Below are 12,636 nucleotides of genomic sequence, written 5' to 3'. Positions count from 1 at the left end.
CAACTTTCATGCTATTTTCTCAGGAAGTATGGACTTGCCCCTAATGAAACTTGTACCGTCGTATGAGGGGCAGTTAATACAAGTTGCTAAAACAAAAATCAAAGCGATTCGAGTGATGACCCTAAACTGAACTTTTCCGAAATTTTGTGTGGGAGGTACCCGAAGGAGTGAACCGATTGAGTCCATATTGAAACCTTATCTTAGTCTGGTACACATTTCAGGATGTGCAAAGTATGGACCAAATCGGTTACTCCCTTCAAGAGTTATCGTGCGCACAAATTTTCCGAACTTTTGTGTGGGAGGTACCGGAAGGCGTGGACCGATATAGCCCATCTTCGAACTTAAACTAAGTTTTGGCAAAATATTACGAAATCCAAAATTTGAACCGAATCGGTTAATCCGTTCGAGAGTTATCGTGCGCTCCAGCCAGCCAGACAGACGGACGGACGGACATTGTTCAATCGACTGAAACACATTTCGTCCAAACATACTTGGGGACTAAAACCATTATTTCGATGAGGCACATATTGCCCGTATGAAAGTGTATATACCCTCGTTAGCATAAATGCTGAGGATATTAAAATAATTGGTGGAAAAAATAGAATAACATTTGGCGAAAAGATATTTTTTTTTAATAAATACATACATAACTATTGATTAATATTTACATGGTATTACAACTCGACATATTTACTCCAGCTAAGTATAATTAGTAAATGTAAACCAATTTGTTCCATTTTCTATTAGATTTTTAATATTGATAACATGTGTTAGTGTTAAGAAAAATTCTGTGAAATTTCACATGTCGTAAAATGTATGAGAAAATGTACACGTGTGTTTTGGCGCGCAGTTTTTCCCCAATAAAAAAACTGTAGTAACCAAAAAACGGGATAAATATTGACAATAAGAAAAATGTTTACGCGCGAAATTAGGATTCATATTTTCCGTGGCCACAGGTAAGGATTTGGTTTATCTTTGATGTACCTATATTCCGTGTGTAAACAGGTAATTATTACAGCTGTATATAAATGACACAATTTTCTACCAATTGGTATCAGTCACAAACGCAACTAACTAAAGAACGTTTTGCATTAAACTTTTACACATTTTTCAGTTTTTGAGCTGAAACAAGAAAATTCATTTCAAAGTCACTATGATTTTGGCCGCCAGAAAACATCTCTTTGCTGCAAACATTTTCTTTTTCTTCTTGATTTTAATTTTACAAAAATTCATTCAAATATTTTGCATTATCGAAAAGAAGACTTGTGGAAATGCCGATTGTCCAGCTGATAAAGAATGTGAAGGAAATTGTGTGGCATCAAAGTCCAAATCAAAAAATCGCGAATTTCTGCCATTGACCATGGATAAATCCCTACGTTTTAGTTATGGCGAGGGTCATAATGAAATGTTTATACAGGACTAACACAGCAAGCTTATTGAATTCAAGTCATCGTAATATAAGTTTATAATTTATATTTTTAAGTAGTGCAATTAAACATATTTATATAAAACATACATATTTCCTAATAGATATAAGACTCATTTTTAAATATATAATTTTAACTATTGTTAATATTTTCATGCTTTATATATTTTTAATAAAATAAAAAAAAACATACAGAAATATTTTGTTTTAATGTGTGCTCTTTACATAAATATTTTAAAAGCATTGTGGCGTTTTTTTTATTGTGATAGCGTTTGCAATTTTGTTTTTTCAGAATAGTCTGGCTTAATCCCATTGTTGTTGTTTTAATATTTTAAAACAACTATTTTATTAGTGGAAAAGATTTGGCATTGTTCGCCAAGGGGTAAGGCAGGGAATACTATAGTTTCGATCCACGCCACTGGATCTCATCAGTTCCCTTGTTTCTTGTTTGTGGATATTCTCCACCGAAGTTATTTTTCAATAACTTCTTCAACAAGAAACTTTTTATACCCAAACAACAATCGTCAGCTCGAAGTATAAAGGTAAGCAAAGAAAAAAGTTCAATGAGAAGTTTTTCCTTGGCAACCTCATACAACTCCGACGAAAGTGTCTGCGAAAACAATTCAAACCTCTTCCACTTGTATGTGTCGTCGAATTTCGACGAATGCACACACCAAAATTTGGTTGGTCTGCTTTACAGCAAAAACAACACACGTCGTGCCAGTGTCTTCAATTTGAAGCATTGTGGCGTTTTTTTTATTGGGATAGCGTTTGCAATTTTGTTTTTTTCAGAATAGTCTGGCTTAATCCCATTGTTGTTGTTTTAATATTTTAAAACAACTATTTTATTTTCGATTGTTTGAGTGGAGTATTCCCCCATTGGCTCAACTTCATTTATTACCCTCTATTACAGAGAGTAATGTTTTTCAAAACGAACTGACAGTGTTGCAAAATTTTACTGATCGCTACCAATATCATGATTTCATCCCGGCGAAGGGAATTATCAATTGGCTTCTCAGTTTTTGAAAAGATGCCTTTTTAGCGAAAAAAATGAACTCTTTAAGTGTCTAGTATTCTCATATGAATGAGAATCACACTCACTTTTCGGCTTTTCCAAAGAAACACCAAAATCAAAATATTTTGCAACATGTCAGCACGTATCAACTAAGAATTCTTCGAATTCTGTGAGTTGAAAAGAACACCAACACAGTTGCCCGTGAGGTTGTTACTGGAATTTTGTTTTTTTGTTTTTAACAAAGCTCCAAAGCTCCGAGGCACGGGCGAATGAATGGAGCTTTGTTAAAAACAAAAAAAAAAAAACAAAATTCCAGTAACAACCTCACAGGCAACTGTGTTGGTGTTCTTTTCAACTCACAGAATTCGAAGAATTCTTAGTTGATACGTGCTGACATGTTGCAAAATATTTTGATTTTGGTGTTTCTTTGGAAAAGCCGAAAAGTGAGTGTGATTCTCATTCATATGAGAATACTAGACACTTAAAGAGTTCAGTTTTTCGCTAAAAAGGCATATTTTCAAAAACTGAGAAGCCAATTGATAATTCCCTTCGCCGGGATGAAATCATGATATTGGTAGCGATCAGTAAAATTTTGCAACACTGTCAGTTCGTTTTGAAAAACATTACTCTCTGTAATAGAGGGTAATAAATGAAGTTGAGCCAATGGGGGAATACTCCACTCAAACAATCGAAAATGAGATTGAACTTCAACAATAAACAAAACAAACAACTATTTTATTAGTGGAAAAGATTTGGCATTGTTCGCCAAGGGGTAAGGCAGGGAATACTATAGTTTCGATCCACGCCACTGGATCTCATCAGTTCCCTTGTTTCTTGTTTGTGGATATTCTCCACCGAAGTTATTTTTCAATAACTTCTTCAACAAGAAACTTTTTATACCCAAACATCAATCGTCAGCTCGAAGTATAAAGGTAAGCAAAGAAAAAAGTTCAATGAGAAGTTTTTCCTTGGCAACCTCATTTTTATCTTAAATTATTATGAAAATCTTTAAATTACATTTTGTCTGTAGAAATTCACACACACATTTTACGCAATAAATCAAAATATAAGTAATAGTATAATGGACTCAAATATCTACAAGATATTGACATTACCGATTAAATAATTTTTCTATTTGGATGTTTTCTCACATAGTATTTGAAAAGAAACATGTCAATGTAAATGTCTTCTGTATCTCAAATATTGATAGAATTTTTTCTTTAATGTGTACACAAGTGTTTTACATTAAAACGACTGCACTTTTTTGAATTTGGACTGACCTCAATATCTATAAAAGCAAATTAAAATGACATCTCATATCTCAGTGTTCTTAATACTCTTCAAGAATAAAGTTTAAAAAACATGAGGTTACATTTATTGTTGATATTAGAAATTGTGTTCACATGGTCTCTTGTTGCTGGCGTAAGACCATTGATTGACATTTTATTTAGAAGGCAACAATTACGATTGTCATATAGACCAACTAAAATACCGCTAATAGCAACTACAAACATTCCAAGACCAATTTTTGCTACACCTACAGAAAAACCATGGACATTAAAAAAATCAACCACAATGGATTTGACAACAGAGAAGCCCCCAGCAGTAAGCACTACCATCAAACCTGCTGTTAAAGAAATTTATCCAAAGAAAACAAAGAAACCTGTTATCAAAGAAACTTCTCCAAAGACAATAACAAAGAAACCTATAATTATGGACAACTCTGAAAGGATAACAAGAAACAACAGTGCCAATGAAAAATCATCACAGAAGAACCGATACAAAATTAAAAATGAAAACAAAACAATAAAATCAACAAGGGAAATAATAAATCGAAGGGAATACCATAGAAGAGTCTTAATTACTAAAGAATAAAAAACAAATAATAAAAATAAAATATGTGGGTCAAAATCTAAATACCCAAAATTTGGTATATTTTGAATGCAAATATTATTTTGGTTTAATCTAGTAAGTATATTTATTATTTGGACAACTTTGTTTGAGATAGTGGATTTTATTTTATAAAATGATAGCCACAAAACTTTACATGCACCCCAAGGAAATAGTCTATTCCCGTACAATTTATGAAATTGGCAGCAAAATTTATACATTTTATTGTCTCTGGGTGTCTGGGATATATAATAGAAAAAAAAATAATTTTTGGGTGTTACATGTCGTTATTTTTAGGTCAGACTGCTTGTATAGCTCATTCTATAGCTGGTTATAAAATTCGCATATACAATTTTTAAATATTGTAAATACAAATGCAACGTATAATTATTGAAGCTAGTGCTGATATACTCAACATAGTCGTACACAAAGTTTACATTGTTTTACTATAACTGCAAAATGATAACAACAGTGAAAATCATTAGAGAAACATTTGAAGTTACAATCTTCCAATAAAAACAAAACACGGATCAATCAATAAAAAAAAGAGGCGTCAAAGGAAAATTTTTTCCTTCGATATTCATACGACATTATTCCAAAATCGTTCAGAAATCTTTACGAAGATTCGGAAGGTACGTCCGACTTTCATACCCAAGCAAACCAATTGTACCGACATCGTAAAGAAATCGTTGACCTTTGATAACTAAGTTTTTCTTTTTTATCTTTGTTCGGCTTCAGGTCCTTGTAATAAAACAAACATTTATGTGGTTTTATAATTGTCTTCGACAATCATCATCAGGGAGATTTTTATTGTTACAAATCAATCGATGACCACTTCAACCTTCTTTCTTAACAACTGACTTCTAACTGTTCAGTAAGAAGAAGATCTATCGCCCAAAAATTGTGCACTTGTATCTCACATATGTTTGAAATAATGCACGTGCTTTTCAGGCTAATTCGAAAATAGAAAAAACTAATAAGGAATAGAAATTCAAATAATTTGCATTCAGACAATTGTATATATCCCAAAATTTTTCATATTCAATTACACACCAAAGGAGAAGTACAAGTCAGCCGCGCTAACGGTGATATACCCTCAGCATCTGACCAAAAACAGAAATAAACACAATAATTATGCCGTATAAAAATATATTGATTTTGCATCACTGATTTTCTTCAAAATACGTGGGTAGGTATCGCAATGTGGGGCTATACCAAACCAATTTTAGTAAGCTAACTTCTGATTTTTGAAAAAGTTTGAAAATTATTTTTCGGATTTGTAATTTTAGTTTTAGCCGGCAGGGGTTTTTGGAACTTTTGGACCATTATCTCAAGAAGTATGGGCTTACCCCAGAAAAATTGTACCATTGCAATAGGTACCGTGAAAACCGTTCACACAATTTTTCGAAAAAAAATTTGAACTTTTTTGGGGTAGGATGTATATAGCCTATATTCGAACTTAAACTAAAAAGCTATAATCGCTACCTCTAGCGTGTTTATGATTACACTGCAAACAAAAAACTGGATATTTTAAGCTGTAACTCTGTTACATACATCCACATAATTGACATCAATGGAAAGGTCAAGACATCGACTTTCAAATATAACTCACGAGGGAGGAATGTATCTTTCAGGAACAAAGATATAAGCTGTATATTAAAAATTTTCACAATTTTCACGCACAAGTTGTGGTCCATTTAACCCCCTAAATATTATATCATCGTCATCTCAAATTGCAAGCTTCTTCTTTGTCGTATACTCTTAACTTATTTAAAGAGCAGGTACAAAATTGGATAAATAATATGTTTTTGGTCCATTTCACCCGCTAAATATTTTACGATCATCTCCAATAAAAATAGGGATCTATTCTGGTTTGAACCCGACCTCCATACAAAATTTCGTGGTGATCGGTCCATAATTGCGGCTTGGAGTTTGATTACAATTTATAATGGAGAGACGGACGGACGGTAGGACGGACACACATCTCAAAATCGCTTTATCTCGTCGAGATATGAAGATCGCGGTGTTACATGAATTTTTCCCAAAACAAACTTATAATACCCTTTCCACATAGTGGTGTAGGGTATAATGAAACCAACCACCTTTTGTATATATCTAACAGCTAGGAGTTAGATATATATAAAAAGTGGTTGTTGTGTGGATATATCTACCAGCTATTTCAACATTGCTTTAAACTGGATTAAAGCGCAATATGTTTTCTCGAGTTTTAGGGGTCATTGTGTCCGAAAACATGAACTTGCCTACGAAAAAATATATCGTTGTAATCAGAATCACAAGGTCTCGAGGAGTAGAAGAGAGAGAGAGAGAGAGAGAGAGGGGGTAAACTTTTCTTGGAACTTACTGTAAAGCAGTGCAAACAACAACAAAATACATGTTATCCAACTATCAGCTGATTCATAAATGCAGAAACTGCCGTCTGTCAGGGCAACATTTAATACACATCTTAATGCAAATTAACGTTGACGTCTGTCTAGGGCAGAGACGCGCTTCTTTGCAAAGACAGTATAGTGAGGGCGCCCACTGAGTTGTTTTTGCATTTGCTTCTCTCTCTCACTTACTGTGTAAGTCAGAGTAAGGCAACCTATACTAATGCACACTGCTTAGTGTGCGTTGCTTTCACAGACATGACTCTCCGTATGGACTGTTCAGTAATCTAGATAAGTGTATAGAAAAAAAGCGACACGCACCCTTCCTCAATGACTGCTCAGCGGAGCACGTGAATAGTGAATAAATATACGCTCACTGAGAGAACAAGGTCTCTATTGTGAGTCACAATGCAAGTGAATGAAAACAAACAATAAACATCATGTGGTTGTTGTTTTCTTCACTCATACATACACACATACTAAAACATTGATGGAAATTCTTGGGCGACACTGGTATAGGGCGATTAGGCGCCCGTGTGCGCTCATTTAACGTTGCTCTCTCCACACACACAATTCAACCCATTGAAAAAGCATTCACTCACACAATGACACCCCGTAAAGTATGCAAAGAAAAGTATGGTGCCTGACGCTGGTCTAGGGTATAAGATCTGCATTTAATTTTTGCCTGACAGACGACAGTTTCTTCATTTACAAAACAGCTGATTGCTGTTTTGTTGCTATTTTCACTGTAATTTTTTTGTTTTTCTTGTGTCTCAGAGCATGAATATTAGGACGGGGCTATTTGAAAACCTGAATGGGCCCTTCGCATTTCCAATTCCTGGGATTTAACAGAGCAAAAATGTCCACAGGACCAATTTTGAAAATTATGAGAAATTCAGTTTAAGTACAAAGTAATTGTATGAGTCCACCACTATAACTAAGCCATTTATTAACCGATTTGAATAATAATAATAATAATAGCTTATTCGAAAGATATTATTCACCATTTTAAAAGGAAAAACATCAATAGAAATCCATTGTAAAAAATAAGATATGCCACGGTGCTCTTGAAACAAATTTAAATGGAAGGTGCTTACACCTGGGAAGTTTTTGCGGATTCTGAAACTACAATATTCATAGATGAGAAAACAAAAAAAAATCGCCGGAGCGCTTTTTAAATAAATCGCGATTCAAGTTGACATTTTTAGGGGTTGTTTAGGTTTTAGCGATTTTGCTTGGAAACCGCAATTCCAGCAAAGCGTGTGATTTTAGGCCCATAGCTGTCTTGACAGGGATTGACAAATTATTTGAAAAGGTAATACATAAACAATTTGCAACATTTCTTGAGGAAACTGGACAAATGTACCCCATGCAATTCGGATTCAGAAAAGGTTGCGGTACTCAGGATGCCGTTGTAAATATTATCAACCTTATCTGTGAGGGTTTTGATTCGAACTTTGGCGGTGTGGGGGCAGCCTTCTATGACTTGTCAAAAGCTTTCGACCTCGTTGATCATCAAATTCTGCTTGGGAAACTGAAATACTATGGAGTGCGAGGAAATGAATTAAAACTTTTTGAGAGTTATATCAGCTGTAGAAAGCAGTATGTAGAGATCAATGGAGTGAAAGGAGATATAGGGACTGTAGAGCACGGTGTCCCACAAGGAAGTGTATCGGGGCCCTTATTATTTACGTTATACCTAAATGACATGTGCAATCTAAGCCTGTACGGAAAATTGGTGATGTATGCCGATGATATTGCGCTTGTTTACCCATATAATCACGAGGTGGTTTTGAAATGCCAAATGGAGCATGATGCGGAGATAATAATGGAATACTGTCGACTAAATAAACTAGTGATAAATTCTAAGAAGACGAAAATAATCCGATTCCGACCTAGAGTCCCACAAAATGATTCAAATTTTAATATTACAATCGGTGATACAAGCATTGTGGAATGTCAATCGTTAACATACTTGGGAATCCATTTGCAAAATAACTTACCATGGAGCCTTCATATAGAGGATTTGAAAAGGAAGGTTGCGCCTGCAATAGGAATTTTGTACAAATTCAAAAATATATTTAATGAAAAAACGAAATTGCTGCTGTATAACGCATTAGTTCATAGCCATTTTACTTATATGGCAATGATTTACGCCTACAGAGGATTCAAAACAAGGCACTAAAGGTGGTGTATAATTTGCCAAGATCATTCCCAATAAATCAACTTTATAATATGAATACAAATAAAATCTTACCGTTACATGGTATATACAAATTACAAATTCTAACGTACATGTACAAAGTCTTACATAACACCGGACCTCGAACAATACAATTTAATATAAATCAAACAACAATTAATACAAGAAGTAGCTCAAATTTAAGAGTTAAGAGATGTCGACTGGAAATTTCAAAGCAACGAATTGAGCACAACGGATGCCTCGAGTTCAATCATATACCCAACAGTATCAACAACCTTACAAAAATATCATTATTTAAAAGAAAGTTAAAGTCGCATTTATTAAACAATACGGAAATGCTTCTGATGTAGAATGGAATAAATAATATTTTAATTTGTCAATGTAAATAAATACTTACACGTCTTTAAGATCATTTAAAAAAATATATATCCCCAAAAAGCATTCAAGGCGCTGGGGTAACATTTAATAATTGTAATGTAATATATTTGAATAAAATTGAATTAAACTAAAACAAGTAAGAAAAGCGTTAAGTTCTGCCGGGCCGAACTTTTTATACCCTCCACCACAAATTTCAGCCATTTCGGTGGATTAATGTGGCCACAACCTTCAAAATACCGAAATTCGGAAGGTACCGTTCTATGGGGGCTATATAATGGCGTGGACCTATACCTACAAATTTCTGGGGGAAAGTTTTATACGCCTAAAGAAGACTAAATACCAAAATTCAGCCATATCGGTGTGATAATGAGGCTAAAACGTTCAAAATATCGAAAATCGGGAGATATTGTATTATGGGGGCTATATCAACACGTGGACCTATATAAACATTTTATGGTAGAAATGTTTCTTAGCCTCTGGAAACACAAAATACAAAGTTACAACCGATTCTTTGGTCAAATGGGTCTAATACATTCAAAATCTATTAAAATGACGCGTACTTTATAAGGGGTCTTATATGGGGGCTATAACAAAACGTGGACCTATATAACTCAACTTTGGTAGGAATGTTTTCTGGCCTCTTGAGACACAAAATACCAAATTACAACCAATTCTGTTGTCAAATGAGTCTAATACATTCAAAATATATTAAAATGACGCGTACTTTATATGGGGCCTTATATGGGGGCTATACCAAAACGTGGACCTATATAACCCAACTTTGGTAGGAATATTTTTTGGCCTCTGGAGACACAAAGTACCAAATTACAACCAATTCGGTGGTAAAATGGGCCAAATATCTTAAAAATTCCTTAAAACGACGACGCGTCACGCGTCATTTTGTATGGGGGCTATACGAAAGCGTGGACCTACATAGCCCGCTTTCAATACCAAAAGTCCTACGTAAATATAACATATTTTCCCAAAATTTCATCAACCTACGTCAATCCGTTCGGACGCTAGAGTGATTTCCACAGACGGACAGACGGACAGACGGACAGACGGACGGACATGGCTATATCGATGTAGAATTGCACGCTGATCAAGAATATATATACTTTGTGGGGTCTACAATGATTATTTCGAGTAGTTACAAACGTAGTGACAAACTTAATATACCCCCATCCTATGGTGGAGGGTATAAAAAATCACACACACAATCAGAGTACGTAAAAATACTTTAAATAACATTTCCAATCGTTTCGTTTCGTATTTTCCTTAGGAACAATACAAAACGAAACATAACCCTCGTTGGCCGAGCTCGCTGTTTAGTTTTGTTTTGTTTATATTCGTGAGTGCGCACAAAACGAAAAGCGAAAAGTACTCAACTCCACAAGAGCAGATAGAAAACGGAATAGTACTAAACACATGTGAATAAATCAAAAACGTTTGGTGGTTGATAAAATTCACTGTGGTATTCTGATTGGTGGTTGATAAAATTCACTGTGGTATGCTGATGCTATATTATAGGGTTGTTAAGCAATCACATGTGTGTGTGTCTGAGTGTGTCATTGGCAATACGCACGGCAAACGTTTTCCAAAAATACTTCTTGTTTCGGTGGTGAATGAAACAACTCGGCAAAGCATAACCGAAGTTACATTTCCGTAATCGTACGGTTTCCATCTTTTTACATTGAAAAGTTTGTGTTTTTGTTTTGGTTGTGAGAATGAAACGATTCAGAGAAGCTGAAAAGTTTGTGGCTTTGTGTGATTGGTACGGGAATCGTTTTGTTTGTTTCCGTTCATTGCACACAATAAAAACATCTTAAGAAATGCTTCTTTACTGGCATCCGTAGTCATCCAAAAGACACACATTTGAGCCACATTCCTTCAAAAATCTGAATTATTTCCTTCTTAAACCTTTTAAGTTTTGTATTCGCGACGAAATAATGTATTAGATCATTATTTCAGAAATATTTACTTGCGCCCAAATACTAGTACTGTTGTAATAGGAGACACAAAGACAATCTTTTCAAAACATTCCAAAAAATCCGAGGTATGACCCATAATTTCTGCCAAATTGAAGTTTGTGTGTGAGGTACCCGATACATTCCATATTCGAATCTGATTTATTTCTGTCCAAATATTACAATGTGCGCAGTATAGACCAAATCGGTTACTCTTTTCAAGAGTTACCGAAAGCGAAAAATTTTGATCATTTTTTGGGGAGATACCCGAAGGAGTGGGTTGATTTGTGTCCCTTTTTTGAAACTTTTTTGAAACTTGAAGTTTGGAAAATATTACGAGGGGCAACATTTGGACAAGGTGTCGTTTCAGGTGTTTCCTGAGAAGAACCAAACATATCGATTTCACTAAAGCTACTTAGGGACGATAGTGTTTTCAGATGGAGATTCTGCCCATAAAGGATGCTTGTATTATACACTTTCCCTCATCTGAAAAGGTTTGAAATTTTAATTTTTATATGTTAAGCTATGTTCTGCTGTATTTGGATTACATGTCTGTACTATAGTTTTTGAGAGTTATATACAATGACAACATTCACAAGAAAAAAAACATAACGGCGTTGCCATATTTTCGGACAATATATCAATTATAATTAAAATTTACAAAAAAAGTTCTCAATTTTTGGGCTCATCAGAATAGGTTTCAATCAAATGAAATTGAAAAAATGTACTAACTTTGCAAATATTGCTCAGCTTTTTGAATTAATTAAGTATAATAGAACATTTCTGTAAATCCTAAAAAGTTTGACTCGCTTTATGAGGAACGTGGGTTGAAATCTCAAACTGGAAAATTTACCAAGAATTTGCATATAAAATCAAGAAATTTTCCAACAAAAACTTGTCAACTGAGGTTCGAAAACTGTCTGAGAGCAAATACCAATACGAAAAGGACATTAAAAATATTTTCTACTTTGGCTCAAGTTTTATTTTTTAACAATCTTTGCAGTGTAAATTTGAGTATCATCAGTCTCATAACTTCACCATAGTTGACCACATGTATCATAAATGCTCGGAAATTTGTCTGGAAGAATACCTCTTCGACGACAAATAATATAAAAAATTGTTATTCAATTTAACACAAAGGGATATTATATCCCCGACCTTTATACTGCTGTATTAAATTTTTTATCGGCCAGTATGCTTGGTCATTAAAATCATTCTTCTTAGTTGGAATATTCCGAGACTTTTCTGTGAATTCGTTAATTTATTTACCTTCAGTATCCTGTAACATAGACTACAAAAGTTTCTCAGCTCAAGTCCAAATATTTGCAAAGACAGCCGTCAGATTGTTGAAAAACGAATAAATTGTTTTG

At 34.3% G+C, this 12,636-nt stretch overlaps 1 protein-coding gene across 4 annotated transcripts in view; it reads right to left on the bottom strand.

Annotated features, from left to right (window-relative positions):
- Nucleotides 1-12,636, bottom strand: part of LOC141398095 (uncharacterized) — a 373,354-nt gene that overhangs the window by 308,212 nt on the left and 52,506 nt on the right. The gene's annotated exons all lie outside the window — the stretch shown is intronic.

Source organism: Musca autumnalis, unplaced genomic scaffold (genome assembly GCF_047663935.1).
Source record: "Musca autumnalis isolate F117 unplaced genomic scaffold, ASM4766393v1 scaffold_3, whole genome shotgun sequence".
Classification (NCBI taxonomy): Eukaryota; Metazoa; Arthropoda; class Insecta; order Diptera; family Muscidae; genus Musca; species Musca autumnalis.
This window is presented reverse-complemented; position numbering and strand designations above follow the sequence as displayed.